Consider the following 24561-nt stretch of genomic DNA (forward strand, 5'->3'; position numbering starts at 1 on the left):
CTCTCTCTCTCTCTCTTTCTTTCTCTTCATGTAAAGCCTGGTGCAGAGCTGGATGATCTGGCCAATACTCCTCTGAGCAGTTAGGGTGTTGAGTGCTGCTATTTCAGAATCCATTGTTTCTAGGCACACAGGTGGCAGAATGAGAGCAAGGAAGAACATGCGGGATGTTTTAGGGACCAGCTTTGTAAGTGTTTCACTTCTGCCCAGATTGCATTGGCCAGAATCCAGTCACATGGGGCCAACCTAATGCAGTGAGGTTGGGAGGGGTAGTCTTCCTGTGTCACTAAGAAGAGAAATTAAATTGGTGAGCATCTAACTAGTCATCATCACCTACATCAAGTCCTTGATTCTATGGATATTAATGCTTAAGGCAAAGTCAATTTTACAAAAGTATAAAAGGTGTGTTGGTTCATAGAAAGATATTGTAAAAAGAAAAGGGCAGATAAAGCACAATATGACAAAAATCCTGAAATAGTAGGTGAATTAACACCGGACAAGATAATGGCCATGGAGACATTTTGGTTACAATGTGCTTCTGTGGTGATACTAACTGATGGACACTACAGTGTTCTACAAGGTTCCTGGATGTGGTAGTTTACAAATTCAGGAGTTTGAAATTTTAAGTCAATTTTTCTTAAAATCTGGGATAGGAAAAATAATAGGAGGAAAACTTAATTTTTAAATATTCTGCTATGTCAAAATTGAAAGAACACTTAATTTTCATTCAAAAATTCCTTCTTTGGAGTGACTATAAGAGAAGCTCTTTTCCAGCCTAAATATATTATTTTTCTTTCTTTTTTTTTAAAAGGAAGTTCCACCTTGTCCTAGTATAGAATATTCCCTTTTAAACTTCTGACTTACTCTTGGTGTATGATTTAAATGGCTTAGTGAACATTTTCTTGTCAAAAGTAAAGCAGGATGTTTGAAAGCCCAGGGAAAACTTTTGACAGCTGACAAATCTTCTGAATGCAGTGAACTTATGAAAAGCATCTTTCTAGGTAAACTTTGGCTCACCTTGTAAAGCTAAAATAGAACAAAGACAAACAACACAATAAATAAAAAGATACTAATAGGAAATCTGGATTGGAAAATTATTATTCTATATGGCCCACAATTATCTTCCCTGGCAATAATTTTTGATAAGATAGCAAAATAACTTAAGTATATCCAGGCATACCAAGGTCTCATAGGAGCCTGATCTTATAGAATTCTGGAGTTTTGGAATCCATGGAATTCAAAGGGCAACTTGTTCATCCCTCTGTCTTTGCCAGTGCTGCCTAAAAACAGCCGAGTGTCAGGAGCTGATTGACCGGCCTTGAGACCTTCTTCTGAGAAGAACCTCTTATCAGTCAATGTTTGGGTATATGTTGAATTTTGGAAGTGGATGAGCTATTTTTAGGCAATGTTGTAATGACTTACATTTGATTTGTGGCTAGGTCTGCCATTTTGAAACAAAATGGCAGCCTTAAAAGTGTTCAAACATTTGAATTTCCTGCATTATTAAAAAGCTTGTGAATTTGTGAGAGTCAATGTGGAGAAACCTGATTGCTTTGAATGGTGGCCTTAATTCACACTGAAATGAATCAATCTTCTCAAAAAAAAAAAAAAAAAAGACTCCAAAAACTTATGTTAACTGTAGGAGGTATATGAGAGTACCAATGAGATGTCCCCCAGTAACCTAGAACTAAGGTGGATTAATTAAATAGAAATAAATTAGACTAATTAAGTAAAATTGAATGGGAGGAGTTGCCCATGGGAGTCTAGAAATAAGATTGCAGAATTAAGTAGAAATAAATTAGACTACCCAAATAAAATTAAATGGGAGGTGTCAGCCCATGGGAACAGCTGCTTGACTTGTAATTTAACCATTGATATTAATATAGTACTTGAAAGAACATATTTATTATAGCATAAAAAGTGGACTTAAGAGAAGAAATCTCTGTCAATATATGTATATCATGGTTTGGGGTAGAATACCTATTTGGGGGATATAGTGAAATCATAGCAAGAAACTCTCTTATATACAGTTATTATCTTGTTTGCATAAAATATTCATTAGTACTATCTACTTATATTATATACTCTTTATCTGTCCTTCTCATTACTAATATTACATTATATACTCTATATCTTGTCTTTCTCATTACTAATATGGCTTCCTAGGATACTGGAAATAACAAGATTCACTCCAGCTAAATCACACAGAAATGAAGTTTATTGCAGGACCTGGGATCGCTCACATCCTGTCTGGGAGGGCCAGAGGGTTTTGCTTGGGTGCATTACAGCCTGAAGTAGACCTCATGGTGTGATGGCTCCAGAGACAATCCCACTACTGTCACCATGGTTAAAGATACGGGAGAGTGCACAATTATTGCTGGAAAGCAGATACTCTGTCATTGGCCACTGTTGTCTTAAAAGCACCCTCAATGCCACCCTCTTAAAAAAAAATCAGATTCTGTGCAGTGTTAGGTCAAAATCACGTGTACATATGTCAGATCAGAAAAGTCTAGATTGTGTGGCTTTTTCTTAGCTTCAAAGGAGTCTGGGAGAGCATGCTCTTGGACTCTGCCTTGGGAGAGGCCACTCAGGAAGAGCAAAGTCTCCAAATACAGGAGGGGTAGCAAAGGTCCAACATCAGGGAAAAGCCAGACACTCATGGGGAGAGTCATGTTCCCCATGTAATGAACACACTGCACATTCTGTATTACTCACTGGTTTCAATACTAGAGCATCTTCAGTACTTCCTCTGGGAGCCATGGAAAAGCCCGCTTTCTAGACCTGTAAGGCTGTGGAATAAACTTGAGACACGGTAAACTCCTCAATCTAATGCCATGCTAAGTGAGACCCTCCGCTGCCAGCCAACCAGCCAGCTTTCCCTTGGCAACACCTTTTTGTTTCAAATTTCAACCCAAACCTCTCAGATTGCATAAAAACCAATCCCAAGGGCAAATGGCCTGACATAAGAAAAGCATATGAAGAGCATGGGAACAGCTTCATCCACAAGTGCTCTTTGGATTAACATGAATCTCTTCTTTCAGTGTGCTAAGGTTGGGAATTTGGGGACCATGCTGGCTGGAGGGTTGGGTGGGTGAGCGACCCACATACAGGAGGATAGGTGTAAAAGAAGTCTGCCATGGGTGCCAGCCATATCTGTAGAGGATTGCAAAACAACAAAAGCAACTAAAAGTTGGTTTGCTTTTTGTGATCACCTTAGTTCGGCAGTTCTAAACCATGTCGGTGATAAAATACTCCTATCCCAAAAACACTTTTTGCTTGTCTATATCTTGAATGATTAGTAAAATTACTCATGAGATTTCATAATACATTTGTCAGTATCAAATTTGCATGATTTTGTTTCTTACTCCTTAGTAAGGGCTGTATTTTCTGTGGAAGTTAATTTGGAGAACTCCTTCTGCTATACAGTGGATCTCCAGTGTGCGTGGACTCAGTAACATGCTTGTTTTGAGAGTAAATGTGTAATGGTCTGGAATTATTCAAGCTGGCTTTGGGCATTGTACGTGTCTCCAACCCCTGTGATATGGCATAGTCTGTGTTTAAATAGCAGATTTAAAATAAACAATGATAGCCCAGTGAGTTAAAGATGAAAACTCAGAGCCCGAGTTATTTTAATTGTTACCCATGGGACCGCTTGGAGATTTGGGGCTTAAAATTTAAAACAGTAACTGCAAAGCATAAGCATTTGGCGCCAGTGAGTGCAAATATTAGTTCTCAAATGAACTATTTTACTGAATTTGGAATCATATCCTTAAAATAGAAATTTCTTCTTTTTCAATTAATTATTTTACGCCTAAAGAACAAATACATCAAAAATAATGGTCATTACTAATATTTTTCAACGTGAGAATATAACTAAAACTAATTTTGTCCTACGGACAAGGGGGTGTTAAAAAACGATCTGTTCCAAGCATCAAATATCCTAGGTCCTTTCTGAGGGGTCTCTCAGGTTCTTGAGAGTTGGAGGAATAATGCTGATGGTTAATACTAGTTTTCACCATGACGGTGGGACTAAGATGTGTTTAGCAGTGGCCCCGTGGCACTCTTTCCTGCATTACTGAAAATGTTATGCCTAAAACAAACAAAATGTACAAACAACAACAACAACAAGTCCTAGCTTCCATGTGAAGGCAAGGATCTAAGTGTCAAATTGATAATAATAAGACTAACAAAATTTTGGCTGGAGGAAGTTACTTATTCACTTGGATCTTGGTTTGTCGTGTTGTCACCCCTAAGTTTCCACTTTAATGAACAGTTCCCTTTTACCATGTGCCGCCTCTGGGCCAGGCTCCATATGACACGGGACAGTCCTCGTAGGGTAGATCCTGGGGTACATCCTGTTAAGCAGGTGAAGAAACTTGGGAGCAGAGAGATGAAGCCATTTGTCCGAAAGCACAGGATTAGCGAGTAGAAAGGGCTGGGAGTGAAGCCTGTCTTTCTGGTTTCAAAAGCAGGTGAGTCCCCCTCCACTGCCTTTCCTCTAAAGAACAGAAACACATCCCAGATTGTCCGATGGTCATTTATAGAGTTTGCTGAAGTCCTAATCTTGTGCCCATTATTCCTTTCCTGCATGCTTGGTTCACACCCGGAGGCTGCTTTGAGCAGTGGTCCCAGAGCATGGGGAAGGCGAGCAATAGCCTGAGCTCTGTTCCATCCCTCCTTCTGGCCTGGCGCTGGGTGCCACCCCTGCTGCCATCAGTGGGTCTTTCCCAGGACAGCTTCCTGGAAGTGGGAACCCAGGCACAAGGGGGTGAGGCAATCACCTCAAGTTTCTGACAACAGATCAGCCGCTCAGACATTGGGCCCTTCTCCCTGCCAAGTGCTTCTATTCCTGTCTTGACGGAAAGGTTTAGACTTGCTTTAGGTTTAGGGGCTTTCCTATCCTTGTTCCCCTGGGGCCAGGCAGCTGTCAGGGTCTCACCTTCTGCTCAGCCTGAGATGTCCCCGTGACTTTCAGGGAGGGAAAGTAGAAGGCAGGAGGTGGGAGTGGAGGGAAGGATGTTGGGTCGACCCCCCGCCTCCTTCTTTCCCAGGCTGATGACGGACCAGGGCTTTCTCACGGCTGCCATTCGAATACTTTTTTAATACGCTCATTCTCTCATTTCATTTTTTTACTAAGGAAACACAGTCTCATGGTTCAAACATCAAAATGTCTAAAAAAGGCATCCAAGGAGGAATCTCCCCTCTACCCTGTGTTGCCTGCACCCCCTGAACCCGGAGGTCCTGCATCCCACCCCAAGTAGACACCCTGTGCTTGCCTGTATGCACTTCCCGATTGGCCGCCTGGGCATCCGTGAAAATACAAGCAAATGCAATGCATTTAGATGCCCAGCCCATTCACAGAAATACAGTAGCATCCTCTGCTGCACTTTTAATTTAATCCTGTACTTTTAATGTGATGAGCTTTTCCATGGGGGGCGGTAGCGGAGGGGGTGGGTGAAGACTCTCTGACAGTTGTCCAGGGGTCTGCACGGTTACGCAGTGAATTTATAGAACAGCGAACCTGGGGAATGCTCACTGGTTCGGACTAGTTAGGAATGTGCTGGACTTCCACTTCCTTCCGCCTTCTTTCTTTCCTTCCTTGCTTCTTCCCTCCTTCCTTTTTTTCTTTCCTTCTGTCCCCTCTTTCTCTTTCCTCCCCACCCTCTCTTGCATTATTTCGCAGTTGGTGAATGCATGAGGCATTTCCTACTATCCTGATCTGTCCAGACATTGTTGGTCTTTGCTGCTGAGCCATAAGGTTCTCACTGAGCAACTACCAAAAACGTGGTCTTATTGTTCAGTCGTCCTTATGCCAAACAGAGCTGGGTCTCTGCTGGCCTGTCTTCCCTCAGAATGTGCAGATACGCTCCTGTCAGCTTTAGCGAGAGATTCAAAGTAAAGTTTGTGTCTTGGAATGAATCTGCCTATCAAGCGTAATCATGCTTGGGTAAATACTCAGCAAATAAACGCTTTCTGCTTCACTAATCCTGGGAATGCAGACTTCGGTGGTGCCAGTTTAGAGGGGCCCTTTGAACTGCTCTTGTCAAAACACCATGTGGGGATTCTCCCACCAGGCAAGCACTACCCAACTTTGCCAATTCTTACTCAATATTTTAATAAACATGTTGAGTGGAAATCAACTGGTTAGCGTGCGGGGCCGAAAAAGTTTAGGAGCATGATCGACAGAGCAAGGTGAGGACAGGGTGCGAACTCCCTCCTCAGTTCCCGTAGACAGAGCAGTCCTCTTCCCAGTGCCCTGTGGACTGATTTCACCCGATCCAAACATGCGAGACACCCGACTCTGGGGAGTGTTGGGGACAAATCTGCTCTCAGTCCATCTAGCCATTTGCAAATAATGTGGCAATAATCTGAACACATTTCTCAGAGGACATAAATTTTACATGGTGGCTCTTTGAGTCTCGCTTCTGTGGGGTAGGGTCTCTGGCAGAACCTTTGTAGACTTTCAGGCATGTTCAGATTTTTATGGCTAAAAGGGAAATGTGGGTTCCCTGCCTACACAGCTCTTATGTCCCTGAGGGATTTCCAGTTTTGGGTGGTTATGAGTGGAAAATCTTGGGGGGGTGCTTTGGCTTTCAGTGTATCATTCAGGAATTTTCCCTTTTCCCACAGATGCATTATTTTGAAAAGTCACTTGATGTAGTCAGCTTCCACAGGAAGTGATCTCCCTCACGTGGGACCTCGTACTGTGGTGCTGCCAGCAAGAGAGGGGGGCTATCGGCGGTAGCACAGTTGGTGACGGTAAGACAAATGGTTCGCCCCTAGGATTTCCTCCGCGATCCCCTTAGAGAGATGCGTGGGCCAGCCCTGTAACTCACTAGGAGTGATCCATCATGGTGGTAGATGGGTTTCAGGCTACAGCACAGTCTGGATGGAGAGGAAGAAGGCGGAGGAAAGGGAAGCAGATTCTCTCCTGGATAAAGGCAGAAAGGCAGATGTTAATGATTAGCGTTATTGCGGATTCTGGGCCCCTGTGTACACGGGAGAACTCAAGTTCTTAGGCGTCCTTTCCTCCAAGCAGATCTTTTGAGGTCTCTCTGGTTTTGCCCCAGAGGGAAGGAGAAAGGTTGTTTTCTGGTGAGGTCAGATTTTAGGTCAGGGTGCAGAATGGAGAGGAATCTATCTTCTTTCTCAGAGGAGCGAATCTCAGGTTTTAGACTCCCAGGGTTCCCTTGACAATTTTTTCTCTTTTCTCTTAGCTCTGTCCTGAGATTGGAAGGGCCCAGGTAGAGCAGAAGGCTGTCTGCTCAGGGCCCTCCCCTTAAAAACAGATAAGTTACCTTTTTTTTCTGGGGCCATCCATTTTTTTTTAGTCTTTTCCCACTTCCTGGAATTCTTACCCCCTCCCCCATAGTTTCTGGTGTCTTTGTGTCCTCAGGTAACTCAGACCCCATTTTTTCTACCATTTGAAGGAAAGAAGATGTGGGTCTTGCCCCGTCACTTCTTCTCTTTTCCTTCTGTGCTTTTGTCCTCATGACCTCCGGTGCTGCACTGGGGTTCAGACACTTAAATCCATGTTCTTTGGAGGTCCTCATGGCAGATGCCCCCTTGCAGATGCCCCCCATTTCAGTCTCTCTTTTATATTCCGGAGCTGCTCCAGGACCCAGAGTTCCTGCTTTTGTGGTAAGGTCACCCCGATCTTTCTGGTTTTGAATGTGGAGGGCTATCCTTAATGGTTATAGTGGTTCGTGTTTTCCTGCGGCTGGGAGAACAGCATGATGGACTAGAAAGAACACTGGATTTGGAGCCCAGCAGGAGAACATTCGATTTGTGGCTTCCCCACTTACTAGGAGGAGACCTTGGGGCAGTTCAGGGCTTCTATCTGAAACTGGAAGAATGATACCTACTTCCCAGACTCATGATGGAGGTTCACTGAAACCATGTACAGACATCCCCTAGCACAAGGAGACATGTGATAATGCTGGTTTCTTTTTCCTGCCCTTTCTTTTTACCCATCCCTGCCCCCTTTGGCTACCACACTTTCACTGGCCTTCCCCATAGGTGGGACTTCACACAGGGAGTAGAGTCTGGCTTTTTCTGTCTTCAGAATTAGAAACAGCGCTGCTGTTTGCCCCAGATTGCCGTGATCCACCCTTCTGACACAATTTATATGAGTTCTGGTATGCCCTGAGTGAATATTAGGGTTTGACACATATATTGAAAAGTGTGTCCTGTAGGAACAACAAGATTGGTGAGGATGTGGAGAAAAAGGAACACTTGTGCACCTTTGGTGGGAAGGCACACTCGTGCAGCCACAGTGGAAAATGGGCTGGAGGTTCCTCAGAAAATTAAAAACAGAGCTATCCTAAGATCTGGTAATTGCACTACTGGATATTTACCCACAGAAAACCAAAACACTAATTCAAGAGGATATATGCTCCCAGAGACATTTTGCTTTAGGTAGTGATGGAAAACCCATCTGTCTCCAGGCAACATGAAGGAGTCTTGGCTTGTGAGCACAGATAGGGATACACTGGCAAACACCCCAGCTGACTCACTTGAATAGCACGGGACATTCAGGGTCCTTCATGGCTATTGGATAATGTAGGGGTAGAAAGCACAAAGGAATTTCAGGCCATACAGCCAGTCATGACTTGGGATGCAGGGGTGTGGGGGTGTGTGTATTGGTATGATCACCTTCTTTTTTTTAAATAATTTTTTTTATTATGTTATGTTAGCCACCATACAGCACATCATTAGTGTGATTGCCTTGCTGTCGTCTCTCTCCAGCCTGGCCCTTAGTACCTGAGATCTACGGCCTCTACCTGCAGGGATTTGTGATAGAGATAGGAATGTGGATGCTTGGACAAAACCAGGTCTGCAAGTGTAGGCTAAAGCATGCCTTCTCAATGCGAGAACCATCACTCCCAACAGCGTGCAAAATGCTTCTGGGGGAACAAAACCTTTTCCTTCTGTGTATAAAGCCCGAGTCTGCCTACAGTATATAAACTGGCATGCAGTCTCCCAGTGCTATTAAAATTGCATGAGGACTACTTAGAGGAAAAGTGTCTACAAACTCTCTTTAGGGGGGATGTAATGAAAACCAGTTTGAGAAAAACTGGTCTAAAGCAGTGGTTCTCAACTTCGGTTGCGCACTAGAATTATCAGAGATGCTTTGAAAATTTCAGGGCCTGGACTGCACCCCAGACCAATCAAAACAAAATTTTAGGGGTTGGTCTTAAGCACCAGTATCTTTAAAATGCTCCACATCATTCCCACATGCCACCTCGTGTGACAAGCCCTGCTGTGGCTCCCTTGTCCTCAGCGTGGTCTGCAGAGTGACTGTTTCCATGTCATCTGGGAGATTGTTGCAAATGCAGACTCTCAGGCCTTCAGGTGATTCTTGAGCTTATTGAAGTCTGAGAAGCTCTTGGATAATATTTATCATTAACAAAACCTCAAAGCCCTTCAATGCAGCGGCATGGATGCAATGTCAGCACGTTCCTAGCTGTCTGTTTCAGGACCTCATTGCTGGCCTTCGGAAGCAGCGGCCTGATGTAATGGGGTGGATGGCCCAAATCTGCACTGGTGCTCTGATGTATTGAGAAGCCCCGTGATCCCTCAGAAGCTGAGCATATCGCTTGTTTCCAGAAAGGGGACCTATGTGAGCAAAGGGGTCAGGTGCAGTCAGCCGACATTATGTGAGGTAGGATCTCACCGTGAAACCAGTAGTTGGGAGTTCTTGGGCAGGAGGTTGATCATGGGAAGTGGAGTTTGGGGCCAGATTCACTTGGCAAGTCTGTGGCATGAAGGAGAGTGGGAAGACTGGGAAGCTGGTAAACTGCTGGGATCTTATTCAGGTAATCTGGTGAGGTCTGCCCTCCAGACATTTGCTCCTTTGTGTATTCACTCACTCAGCAAACATTTACTGAGTGGTCACCATTTGGATTTGACCTGGTGTTGGATTTGACTTGGTGTCGTCATGGGAAAAAAAGGAAGGATAAACATGACAGACATTGAAGGGAGAGCTTTGGATGTAAGATCGAACCCCCCCCCAAAAAAAATATATATATAAAGAATCAACTAGCTCTCAGGGCGCCTGGGTGGCTCAGGAGGTTAAGCCTCTGCCTTTGGCTCAGGTCATGATCTCAGGGTCCTGGGGTCGAGCCCTGCATCGGGTTCTCTGCTCAGCAGGGAGCCTGCTTCCCCACTTTCTCTGCCTGCCTCTCTGTCTACTTGTGATCTGTCTGTCAAATAAATAAATAAAATCTTAAAAAAAAAAAAGAATCAACTAGCTCTCATCAACTTGAAAATACATACTGGCACATCTATTAAAATCTATAGACATAGAAATCTTTTTAAAACATTGCAGAATAGTTTCATAAAATGGATAACTTACAATGTAAGGAAAGACTTAAATATCATCCATGTTAATTTAAACAGACAAACAAAGATTTCCAGAGCATTTTCACTTTCTACTTTAGATGGGCACGGGTTTGAATGAAGGTCTCCTAATTTTTCTTTGCTTCTTCCATGAACTCTTCCTTGATGGATTGGGAAACATTATTAGGGGATCATAGCTCTGGTGCTCTATCGCTTTTGAGGTTGATTCAGGTTGTAAGCTGATGTATTACTGCACCCAAATGTCTGCTTCTTGGTGTTCCTACGTCAACTTGACTACTGCAGGGATAATTATTCTTAATTGTAGTTTCATAATTTAACCAATTTAGGGTTACCAGGATAAGGCATTTGAAGCTATTATATGGCTAATGGTTTAGACATTTTCATATCTCTGTCTTTTGGGTGATAAATGTGTAATGTGCTTAACTCTTCCACCAACATTAACTTCTCACATTTAAAATGTTGAATTAAACAATTTAGTGTCCTTGACAGTGTAATAGATTTTGTTTAATAGGCAATGTCTAAATCTGGACCCAGTTCACCTCATTTTAGTTAATGTAATTTTTCCCACAAGGGGTGTTTGATGTAAATCTATCAGACATGTATGGATCTGTGTGACCTCGTAACGACCCCTCTGGAGGTTACATAAGAATCAGTCATCTCCCATTTCAACCCTGATGGTGGGGGTCATGGGAAGTGGTGAGAATGACGCCAGATGAAGCAAGAGTATTTTGCTCATTTGTTCCCTTAATCTTAGAAAACAAAGTATATCCAACAGCCATAAGGAAACACACAATGCACTTTAAGTGTTGATGCTAGTTCTCATCTTTAATTTTTTCCTAGTATTATGTGTTTACAAGATTTCATGAAAGGTTCCTTAAATTTTCTTCTCAACACCATTATGAGATCGGTCTGACTCTTTCAAACCACATACTGAAAGCCCAGAAAAAGAGGACAAAAGAGGAGCGTGGTCAGGCCTCTTATCAGCTGGACATTCACCTATGCTGGGCTTTCTGTTGTGAGTGTAGAGCAGCCACTCTGGGGGCAGATCACCCGGGCTCCATACCAGCTGTGCCACTCCCTAGCTCTTCCCTTCATTCATTCATTTGCTCATTCAATACACACCTCTTTGAGCACCATCTTCCAGGAGTGGTGAACTAAATGCATACTAATTATTGACCTCATGTAGTCCACAATTGCCTCTGGTGTGTTTATATCAGATGGATGCATTTCTTATCTGTCAAATGGGATAATAATACCAAACTCCTGGGATTGAGGTGAGGCATAAATGAGTGGGCAGGTACTCAATCAATGGTAGCTATTTGTGACCCTTCAGCAGGAACTTCTTAACACTGTATGGATAAACATTGCTTCAAATGTAGGCTTTGATAATATTTTCTCCTTTGGGCTATGAGAAAGAGTGGTGGTACTTCAGGGTATAAGAAGTTAAAGGTGTTTCCTGGGCCTTCAAATAAGGAAACTTTGGGACACCTGGGTGGCTCAGTTGGTTAGGCATCTGCCTTCAGCTCAGGTTATGATCCCGGGGTTCTGGGATAGAGCCCCACATCAGGCTCCCTGCTCAGTGAGGATTCTGCTTCTACCCTGTCCTTCTGTCCCTCACCCCCACACATTGTCTCATTCTCTCAAATAAATGAATAAAAATTTTTTTAAAAAGGAAACTTTATTTTACAGAACAAAGTTTCCAGAATAAACTTCCCAGAGCATCTAGGTAACACTGACCACAAAAAAGGCACTCAACAGACTTCTACTGATGAAGAATTTCATTCCTTCAATGGTGAATATGCTGGGACCAGATAAGATGTTTTGAATTTGTAGACGAAATTGCTCTGTGAGGGTTCAATGAATTAAAAGCAATATAGGATGTCTGCGATTACTGTTTGGTCCATGTTTTATTCAGAGTGGTAAAGTTGGCAAGAAACAAGAATGTAAAGTTAGTTAGGCTAATATCAGGAGATGAGATTGGAAAAGTGGGCAGGGTGGCACTGTTGAAAACCTCAAATGGCATGTTGACGAGCCACTGAAGGGTATTACACAAGGGAATGACATAATCAGATTTGTGTCTTAGAAGTAGCTCTTTAGATGTAGGAGGAGGAAGGTGTGGGGGCCAGGCAGAGGTAATTAACAAGAGTGGTGGTAGGGGAAACATAAAGACTCAGGTGAACAACTCAGGTGAGTAATGATGGCTGAATATAGGAGCAGAGAGGTGGGGAGGAGGGATCAGATATTAGTAACATGAGGAATGGGGAACTACGGTTTGGTGACTGACTTCATGTGGGGGTAAGAGAGAGGCTAAACTTTCTGGTGACTTCTAGGTCTCTCCTCTTAATGCCTAAGTAGATATTAGATTGAACTCTATTACCGGAAAAATTAAGGCGGTGTAGGTTTTGAGAAAAAGATGATAAACTGACTTGGATGTGTCTTTGGGACCTTGAGCAGGTTGTTGATGTGTGGGGGGAGGGTAGGGGGGAGGGTCAAAGCAGTTGAGATCAGATGTGTCCAAAGAGAAGGAACACAGGTTGAATAAAGAACCCCAAGGAACAACACATTTAAGGGATGGGAAGAGTAGTTGGAAGCAGAAGAGGAGCTCATAAGAAGCTCTGTTTCTCCCCTGGTGTCCCCAGTAAATGGCACCCAATCATTCAAGCCTGAAATCCAGATGCTGTCTTTGACTTCACTTTGTCCCATATCCCATCAAAACCAAACCCTGTTAATTCAACCTTCTTAATTGTCCTGTGTCCATTTCTCTTTTCCATCCCCCTGACAACTTTAGCTTATCTAAACACAGGTCTCTCTAAACGTGAGAACATTGTTCTCATATAATTCAGTAGGTTGGGGGTAGAGACCGCAATTCTCCATTTCTAATATGCAGAATTTTGCCTAACAATATCTAATTAGGAACAGTATAAAGGAGTTGGTTGGAGGGATCCTAGCACCCTGACGGTCCACATGATAAATGAATTGGATTTGGTTTTTAGCAAGTGTTAACCACATTCCCCTTTAGCTAGTTCAGTGGCTTGGCATTAGGGATGCTGAGTAGCTTACTTAATTGGGCTTCTAGTCTTGCCAGCTGGACAGACGAATTTAATCTCTCCTTGGGGCAGTGAAATTGTCCTCAACTTAGATATGGGAGTGATTTGTAAAAGTGAGCCATTTTTCTTTTAATGTGCTGCACCAATGAAAGGGGTACCAATAGTTTCACAGAATAATTTTCTGAGATTGCATGTACTGTAAATGCTTATGCTAAATGGAATTGTAATTTCAATGCACAGCTTTGAATTGGCTACTTGAAGAAATCCCACGACAATTCTGTTTGGGCAGCAAAACAACCTCTTGCTTGAAATCAGTTGGGTTCCCATCTATGTATACCCAGAAGTGGGATTACTGAGTCATAAGGTAGGTCTACTTTTAATTTTTGGAGGAACTTCCATACTGTTTTCCATAATGGCTGTACTCATTTACATTCCCACCAACAGTGCACAAAGCCTTTTCTCTATTACTACACCAACCCTTGTTATCTGTTTTCTCTTTGATAATAGCCATCCTAACAGGTATGAGGTAATAGCTCATTGTGGTTTTGATTTGCATTTCTGTGGCTGTTAGTTAAATTGAGTTAGCCATTTGTATGTCTTTTTTTATTTTTAAATGTCTATTCATGTCCTTTGTTCATTTTAAAAATCGGGTTATTTCTTGCGGACTGAGTTCTTGAAGTTCCTTATATATTTTAAATATTAATCTCTTATCAGATCTATGGTTTACAAATTATTTCTCCCATTCTGTAGGTTGCCTCTCTCTCCATTTTGTTGACTGTTTCCTTTGCTGTGCAGAACCTTTTTAGTTTGATACTGTTCCTTGCTTATCTTTTCTTTTGTTTCCTGTGCTTTGGTGTCATACCCCCCGGGAAAATCAGTCCAAGACCAATGTCAAGGAGCTTTCTCCCTATGTTTTCTTCTAGGAGTTTTATGGTTTCATGTCTTCATTAGGGTTTTTATTTGCATTTCCTCATGACTAATGATGGTATAATAATATTTTAATAATAATAACAATAATAATTTTAATTCAAGTATAGTTAACATACAGTGTTGTAGTATATGTACAACATAGTGCTTTTTAAAAATTTTCTTAGACATGTCTTTATATAGAGCAAACTTTTAAATTTTGATAAAGTGCAATTTATGAATTTTTTAAATAATTTGCACTTTTAAAAGAAATCTCTGTCTACCCTAAGTCTGAAGATTTTCTACTTTTTTTTTTTTTGGTAAAACTTTTGTACTTTGAGTTTTTAGCTTGTTTTTTTTAAAGACTATATATTTATTTGTCACAGAGAGAGAGTTCGAGGGAGCACAAACAGAGGGAGCGGCAGGGAAAGGGAGAAGCAGGCTCCCCACTGAGCATGGAGACTGATGCAGGACTAGATCCCAGGACTTTGGGATCATGACCAGGGAGACACTTAGCCAACTGAACCATCCAGGCATCCCGAGGTTTTAATTTAGATCTGTGACTCATACCAACTTAATTTTTGTGTATGCTTTTGAGACTTCTTTTTCCTCCAAATGAATATCTAGTTGTTTCCAGCCTCCAGTGTATTTCCATTTTTTTTTAAAGATTTTATTTATTTATTTGACAGACAGAGATCACAAGTAGGCAGAGGCAGGCAGAGAGAGAGGGGGAAGCAGGCTCCCTGCTGAGCAGAGAGCCCGATGTGGGGCTCAATCCCAGGAACCTGGGATCATGACCTGAGCCGAAGGCAGAGGCTTTAACCCACTGAGCCACGCAGGCACCCCAGTGTATTTCCTTTTAAAATGATTTTTAGGAAGCTTTTAAATAATTACCTTTAAATAATTACCTTTAAATAATTAAATAACTATTTAAATAATTAAATAATACTTTTAAATAATTACCTTTAAATAATTACCTTCAATTCTTGCAACTGTGAGGTCATATAATTACTAAATATGTATTAACCATTTATCTCCTGTGAAAGAGAATACATTGTATTTACTAGATTTTTTTTCATATTCATTTTTCCTGAGCACACTTACTAACTCCTTGCAGCTCGGCAATTCTGGTTAATTAAATATGAGTGGAAACACATGTGTTGCTTTTTTCTGATGGAGAGAAACCCCTGCATGGCATTCCAATTTTCTCTCCTCTGTATTAGCAATTAAAAAAGCCTTGTGCTGGAGGACAGAGCCATAAGATTTAAGATTAAGGAGATGTCACCACTGGAAGGACCACTTGAAATGTCACCTGAGGCCCATGGTGGCATTTGTGTGAATGAAAGTACATTTTTATGTTTTAAGCATCCGGATTTTAGGATTAGTGTTACTGCAGCATAGATTCCCCTATACTGACCAATATACATCCTTCCCCCTTTTTAAGAGGGCACAGATTGATTGGAGCGCTGGGTGTTACATGCAAACAATGAATCATGGAACACTACACCAAAAACTAATGATGTACTGTATGGTGATTAACATAATAAATTAAAAAAATCAAATTTCATGAGGCAACTTTTCTAATCAGCTTAACCATCATTTATTGAAAAATTTCAGGCTAATGCAGCTTTGCCAAAGATAAGGCAACTGAAGGAGTACCTCCACGATCTAAGAGAGTTTGTAAGGACTAGAATAAAAGGACTACTTATTTGAGAAATGATCTGGAGGGAGGGTGGGAAATCCTCCACTGCATATTTGGGAATAGATCATTTGAATGTACAATAACATGATTGTAAACCTTGATGCTTTAGGAGCAGACCACTCTAGTTAGGGGATGGAAGTACATTGATGCTATGCTATGTCCCTATGGGGACAAAGATATGACCCATATAAAATACCAGGTAATATTTACATTTTATAAATTACATTTGCTGCATTACATGTTCATAGGAGACTCAGGCCTCAAGTATTTTCTGGATGTCTGAGGGCAGAGCTGAAAGCAATCCTACAGAAGGTTCCTAAAGCTCCTAAAATATATACCCTGAGCTTTTGATCTAGCACATTGTACATGTCAAGTATAAAGTCAATTTTGATACTCTGCCATTATCTATGACACAAAACAGCAGAGTTCAGGGGAAACTCCCTTCCCACTCCTACCTTGTCCCTTTTTCTGTTTCCTAAACAACACATTCATTTTGGTTTGTTTCAAGATTGGCAACATGAATGGACAGTGTCCAAGATGGAAAGTTAGGAGTCGTGGGCTCTGGGTCCAGCACTGTAGTCTGGGGCAAAGTGCTAACTCTTCTTTGGAACTTGGTTTCCTCATTTGTAAATGAATGACTCTGTCTGTATTAGTAATTCCCAGTTGGGGCTTACAAGGGGATATTCATAATACTGTTTTAAAAAGTCTAGCAGAAATGTTACCTATTTTCTGATGAGGTGGTACAGGCTTAGAAAAACATTACATTTCTTGGCATTTTGGCTCTCAATTTTTGAACTCAGCAGAGTAGCATTAACTATCTCCTGCTAATCTAAAACTGGGTTTGAAAATTATTATGTCTTTAATACCAATAGTAGCTAACATTTATTGAGTGCTTACAGTGTGCTGAGTATTGGTCTAAGTATGAGGCCCAGGGGAAATCTTATTTAGTTCCCCATAGTACACGACTTTGTCCACACTTTCTGTCCTTCAATTGCTAATTTCTACCTTTTTTGTATCACAGTTGTCTGTTTGGCTTGCAAGTAGGCCCAAATAATGTAAATATAGGAGAGTGTATATAAGTGTCACATTTATTTTTGGTAAGAAGTTGTTTTGAAGATGGTAGTGGAAATCTTAAAACCATGAAATTTTATACTGATTGTCTCTAAAATAAAGATTAGAGATATAAAATATAATATAGGAAAATTAAATTAAATCAGATTTCTTTTTTTGCTAACTGAAGTGAATTTGTTCATTATAAAAATGAGGACTCTTCCTAGATATTTAACAAAACAGGAAGAGACAGATGAAAATACACTTATTCCAGAAACCTTAATTAGCTTTATCTTTATCCAGCAAGGTATTTGTTGGATAAGAATGAAGGTAACTGTGGGGAAAAACAGTTAAAATGAAAAGAAAAGAGAAGAAAATCCAGTCATCATAAGACCAAGTCATCAAGGTCAGCCCAGATTTAAGGAACAGGGAACTGGACTCTACCTTTCAGTGGCAGGAAGAGGGAGAAAGTGTGTGGCCATCTCCCATTTCCCATAACGTTCACATCAAAAACAGTGGAAACAACTAGCAAGAGAGCATTTGTATGACTCCTGCCAAATACAGGTAAGAGCCCACAGTAGACGCTGGGGTCACAAGGTGCTGAGGGAATAGGGAGCCAAGAGTGACCCAAGTAAGGCGCTTCAGAGAGAGGTTCTTGTTCCCTGGGCTGTGTGTTAGAGCCTCCATGAGTCTTTACATTTCCTGGTACTATCCTTAGTCCTTGAAAGGTCTGTAATTCATGGCAGAGCAACATCCCAAGTGGATGGCCTTAAAATAATTATGTAGCCTTCACAATTTTCCAACCTCATTGCCCATTTTCCCAGAGAAGCACTCTGGAAACTCGCTAAATGAAACCAGCCATCCTTTTTACTTGTCGGTGTTAAGTGTTACTTGGAGAGGGAAGCTGGCCAAGGGCCATTTCCATGCCTGTGTGACTGACAGACTTTGGAGGCTGCTGGCACTTGAGTAGAATGTTCGTGAACAGACATTCCATCAAGAGGGAATGTCCATTAAGTGCAACAGGTTATAGGTGACAACCCCTTGCTCAAACAAGCCATCTCCCACCATCACCAGCTGGGCCAAAGTTTCTGTGGAGAAAAGCCTCAGAAAGATACTTCCCAGAGGTGGTGGCAGACAGGCAGCAGACTTTGGCTGCCCCCCAGATTCATTTCTCTCCTCCTCATTTCTCCTGCTGCCACCACACCCAGCCTCCAACGAATATACTTCCTCTTTCAAGGTCAGGTCTTTTTCCTCTGACCTCTTTTTTTGTTTATTTCTTTGTTTTTTTTTTAAGGATTTTATTTATCTATTTGAGAGAGAGTACACACACATGAAAGAGAATGCAAGTAGGGGGAGGGGTAGATGAGAGGGAGAAACAGAGTTGCTGCTGACCAGGGACCCCAATGGGGGCCTGATCCCAGGACCCCGAGATCATGACCTGAGCTGAAGGCAGATGCTTAACCAACTGAGCCACATAGGCACCCCTTCCTCTGTTCTCATAAGTTAGCTGAGATATGTCGACATCTTCTGAATAAACCTTATTAAAGAGCATAAGTCAAGAAGAAATTATCCTAGAAAATATGAGTCGTATAACAAACCCCAAGTTCAAAGGTGTAGTCAGTTTTCTAGGCCTCCAGACCAGTCCATCAGCAGCTGAATACCACCAAGTAATCTGGAACATGGAGTGAAGAATCACCCAGCCATATCCTGCCTTAATTCCTGACCCACAAAATCATATGGTGTCCACAAAATGGTTGTCACTTAAACTATTGAGTTTAGGTGTAGTTCCTTACGTAGCAGTTTTAAGTGACCAGAACAACTATCTAATCAACTGTAAGGTCTTAGACACTACTGGATTTTCTTTATTTTATTTTCATTTTAACTGTTCTTTCCCTACTGGTATTAAGATAACTATTAGTCTAGTTCCAGAAGGCTGGGTGCAAGCTCCCAGCTGCTGTTTTGTTCCTTCTCTAACTTGTTTTTCTGATTCCCAGGCAATGTGCTTGTGTACCACATTATTTGGTTCTCTGGTCAAAAGTCAAAGACACATTAACGCTAACAAATTTCCCCTTTGACTTGACTTTAACCCCCATAATCTGTGTTGGTCATTGCTGTGTTTGTGACCAGTGGCAGGAATGTGGAGTACCTAAGTATAGCAGGCCCGAGCTACTCAACACAAGGTTCACTTCTTTTAAATAAACTAAAGACACATCTTCCCTGGTTCCCAGAATGTTGTAGGTATGTGGGGTTTAGCATGGTCATTGGGGGTGGGGGCTCTGGAATCAGATTACCTTTCCACCTGATTCCAGCTGTACGACGTTTGAGCCTTCACTTCTCATCTGTAAATGATAATAATGCATCTTTCATAGGGTTCTTATATGAAATGAGTAGTTAGGTAGAGGGTCCTTTAGGACAATTCTTGCCACAAAGTCTTAAATGTTACTTGTATCGATAATGAATACAGAAAGCCGTGACTATGCTCTAACTAACGTGTATGATGTCATGAGGCCTTTCTGGGTGGTATGTCCGGGAGGGTCAGAGCTTTCCTTCCTCCAGAGAATAGCCATTGTTCCTTGCTCTTCAGAAGTAGGCAGTTTCAAATAGTGTGTCGCAGACTCTCCCCATCCCCCTCTGTATGAGGGGGATGGGGAGCTGGAGGATAAGGAGGGGAAGAAGGAAGTTGACATTTAGACTGTCTGCTTTGTGCTAAGCCTTATGATATATATATATATGATATATTAATCTATATCAGTATTGATAAATATTAATATATATCAGATATTATCTATAGAACTTTACCTTATGGAACTGTCTCAGCCACAATGTGAGGCATTATGGTCCCCTTTCCTCCCTTTACAGTTGAGGAAATTGAGGCACAGAAAATCCAAGTAGCTTGCACAAGTCATGTAACTTAAAATGATGGGGATAGGATTCTAACCCTGAGTGTCAGACTGAAAATCCTGCTTTTTTTCCTCCCCACCATCCTGGAGAACAGGGTTCTCTGGTGCAGTATGGAGAGCATGAGGGCCTGATATCTGTCCTGATCTAGCTGGGAAGATGATCCAACTCTCAGAATAAAGGGAGGAGAGACAAAAGAAAGCAAAACCCGAAACAAAACAAAGCAGAACAAAACACCTAAAGACTCCCACAAACACACACACACACACACACACACACACACACACAGAGCTCCATTTACTCTCTAAGGACAGCCAAGCATAGCGACAGGTAGAGTAGAATGTAAATAGATTTTTCTGAAGTTCTCAGTATTTGGAGTATAGCTACAGCTTTAAAAGCATGGATTCTGAAACATCTCTTTAAAATTCACAGTTTCTTTGCCCAACTATGATATTGACAAAGGTTGGGATGAGCCAGGAGCATTATTTTTCTAAGTCAAGGTATTTTTTTTGTTTGGGGGAGTCTTTTCGTGTTTTGTTCTGCTTTATTTTGTTTAGTTTTCTCAACAGTAAAGGGAGGAGAGGTGTACATCATGCCACACCCTCTTGCTGAGACAGAAGATTCCAGAAAGCATTTGTCTCTCTCTCTTTCTCTCTCCCTCCTCCAGATTTTACAGCTCTCCTTGGAGATTTTTCCACTCAGATGTTGTGGGTCCCCCCCTCTTTCTTTTCCTCCTGATTCCACCCAACAAGATCCAAAGCTACTTATTTTTCTGGGTGTGTCCGGAAGCTCCCAACCTTTTTGCTCAGCCTTTGGATGTTTTACAACCTTTCCTGCCAGCTAGTTTATCACGGACATTTGGGACATTTTCTCCCCAATGTTGCTGGAAAATGTGGCAATAACAGCCTAGTGGCATCCCAGAGAGCTCATTCACCAGCGAGGAGGGAGATGGGGGAGAATGATGCCTGACAATATTGAGCCCCCAGAAAAATCTAGCTCTTCTTATCATCAGGTCCATATTCTGCTCCTAGTTACTGGAAGCCTATGTCTACCTTCTTTATGGTGGACCCCTCATACAGCTGGAAACCTGTTCTGTCTGCTGTCAGCAGCAGACAGCAGAGGGTGGGGCACGTCTTACCTATTGTTGAAACACCTACACATCCTCCCAGAGAGAATGTTCTCAGTAACCGAGGAAAGGACACCTGGAGTAGAGTTAAGAGGATGGGATTTATAATTAGAGAGTCTGGGTTTGAATCTTGCCTTTTTGAGACTGAATTCCTTGACAGTTTCAATAAACCAGTTTCAATAAGTGATTTTGTAGGAAGTGAAATATACTTTTCACCACCATGTCCTCTTACTTGGAATGATATTCTGGTCTGCCCAGCAAATCCTTTCCATTTGCCAGTGGCAGAATCTCACATCTGGGGAAGACACCACTGCCAGAGGAGAAGAATAAGGCTTCTGTCTTCCATTTTTCAAATCCATGCAAATACATCTCAGAGGCAGAACTTAAGTGGCTTCCAGAATGCTTGGGGCACAGAATTGTAGGAAATGTGGTTTCCAGGCTCCCAACCCTTCTATACAGGGACACCCAAAAGCAGAGTCAGTCAGAGATAAGGGTTCAAGTGCAGGGAGTTTGGGAAGTATATTCATTTCGTGTTGGTGTTCTACCAAATTACTGCAAACTCAGGGGCTCACAAAACACAAATTTGTCTTTTAATTCTGAAGGTCAGAAGTCTGAACGGAGCCTTATAGGAGTATAATAGATTGAATTGTGCCCTCCCCCCCAAAAATATGCTGAGCTCCTAACCCGCAGTACTTTAGAATGCGACCTTATTTGGAAATAGGGTCTTTACAGAGGTAATCAAGTTGAAATGGGGTCATTCGGGTGGACCCTAATCATTAAAAAGACTATCTTTATAAAAAGGAAGAACTTGAATACAGAACAAAAAAAGAATACAGAAAGAAGACCAGGTGATCACAAACAGGGAGCAGATGGCCACATGACTAGGAAGATGAAGGTAAAACCTAAGGAATGTCAAGGACTGCTGGCAAACACCAGCTGCTGGATGAAACAAGGAAGGGTTCTCCCCTAGAGCTGTCAGAGAGCATGGCCCCCGCAACACTTTAATTTTGTACTTGCAGCCTCGAGAATAGTGAGACAATGGGTTTATGTTGTTTCAGGTCACCTAGATTTTACAAACTAAATTTGTTTGTAATTTTGTTACATCAGGCAAAGGAAACTAATACATGGGGCTCAAATCAAGGTGTTAGTAGTCTGCATTCCTTCTGGAGAATCTAGGAAAGAATCCAGCTCTTTCCTTTTCCCAGTTGTAGAGGCTTCCTGCATTCCTTGGCTCGTGGCCACATCATTCACATCTCTGTTTTCATTGTCCCCTCTCTTTCTCTCACTCTCCTGTCTCCTTCTTGTAAGGACCCTTATAACTACCTGGACTTCTCTGGCTAACCCGGGATCTTCAACTTAAAATCACATCTGCAATATTCTTCTGCCATATACATAGGTTCCAGTAACACAGTCACAGGTTCCTGGGGTTACGACGCAGACATACCCATGTATGCCTACCACAGGGGGAGATGCCAGGAAGCAAGCATGGGAGAGAGGGTAGAGAGACAGGAAGGAAAAAAAGCCCAAGAAGCAGTGTATCTGCAAAATCGTAAGTGAAAGCAACAGGGCACTGGTTCTGCCAGGACCTCCTCCTGATTCACCTTCCAAAGCCCGCAGAATTGCCTTCCTGAGCTATGGGGATCTGGGACACTTACTCCCTCCTCCCTTTTGCTTGAGGCCTGTGTCTGGGAATATCAGCCTCACTTTCAGGCTGCATTTTCATGCTGGCTGAGGAGGCTGCCGGGACATCAGAGAAAGCACTTGAACCCTCGAGGGACATTGTCAAACTCACTCGGAACTATTCACTGAAACTGTGGATGAAGTCAAAGATGGGCCGAGGCAACGTGATGCAGGACATAAGAGGCATCTGTGACAAAGTGAGTGCTTGATGCTGCTTGCCAAAAGTCCACATACCATCCAGCACACATATCTCTGGTAATGGCTTAGAATTTGAGATTTGATTTTAATCAAGATTTCTATTTCTATATGGCCTATTTCTAATCTACCCCACACTTATGTGTTTCTTGTTCAATAGTTAAGCTTGGGGAACTGTTACCCAGCAGGCTGTCTTATTTAAGGCACAGGCCAAGGCTTGTTATGTGGCTAGGGGGCAAAGTCACTTCTGTTAAGATGGATATTATTAGTGTCAATCATCAGGCAATAAGCAGGTTAGAGAACAGGGTTTTGTGAGGAGTCCAGGAAAGGGTCACAGAGGCAGGGAGAGTAGCTCTGGGCCACTGGCAAATGGAAAGGATTTGCCAGGTAGACCAGAATATCATTCCAAGAGGACATGGTGGTAAAAAGTGTATTTCACTTCCTACAAAATCATTTATTGAAACTGTCAAGGAATTCAGTCTCAAAGGCAAGATTCAAACCCAGACTCTCTAATTATAAATCCCATCCTCTTAACCCTACTCCAGGTGTCTTTTCCTCGGTTACTGAGTAGATTCTCTCTGGGAGGATGTGTAGGTGTTTCAACAATAGGTAAGACGTGTCCCACCCTCTGCTGTCTGCTGCTGACAACAGGCATTCTGTAAGGTTTTTTTTCACTCTTTTGATAATTTCCCTTGCTGTACAGAAGCTTTTTGGCTTGATGTTGTCCACTTGTTTATTTTTGCTTTTGTTGTCCCTACTTTTGGTGTCATACTCAAGAAATCATTGCTGAAACCAATGTCAAGAGGGTTTTTGCCTGTGTTTTCTTCTAGTAGTTTTAAGATTTCAGAGCTTATGTTTTAGTATTTAATCATTTTTAAAAAGATTTTATTTGTTTATTTGACAGAGAGAGATCACAAGTAGGCAGAGAGGCAGACAGTGAGAAGGGGAAACAGGCTCCCCACTCAGTAGAGAGCCCAATGTGGGACTCGATCCCAGGACCCTGAGATCATGACCAGAGCCAATGTCAGAGGCTTAACCCACTGAGCCACCCAGATACCCCTAGTATTTAATCATTTTGAGTTAATTTTGGTGTATAGTGTAAGATAACAATCTAATTTCATTTTTTAAAAAAATGCGGATATCTAGTTTTCCCAACACTATTTATTGAAGAGGCTATCTTTTCCCTGTTGTGTATTCTAGACACTCTTTTTTAAAAAGTTTTTTTTTATTAATGCATAATGTATTATTTGCCCCAGGGATATAGGTCTGTGAATCATCAGTCTTACACACTCCACAGCAGTCACCATAGCACATACCCTTCCCAATGTCCATAACCCAACCACCTACTGCATACTCCTCTCTCCCCATTTTTCTGCATGTGGCTGTTCAATTTTCCCAGCACCATTTGTTGAAGAGACTGTCTTTTTTCCATTGGACATTCTTTCCTGCTTTGTCAAAGATCAGTTGAATATAGAGGTGAGGGTCTATTTCTGGGCTCTCTATTCTGTTCCATTGATCCATAGATCAATGTGTCTGTTTTTGTGCCAGTACCATACTGTCTTGATGATGACAGCTTTGTAATAGAGCTTGAAGTCTGG

The sequence above is a fragment of the Mustela putorius genome, unplaced genomic scaffold (genome assembly GCF_011764305.1).
Source record: "Mustela putorius furo isolate JIRA1106 unplaced genomic scaffold, ASM1176430v1.1 tig00000876_pilon_pilon_pilon, whole genome shotgun sequence".
Classification (NCBI taxonomy): Eukaryota; Metazoa; Chordata; class Mammalia; order Carnivora; family Mustelidae; genus Mustela; species Mustela putorius.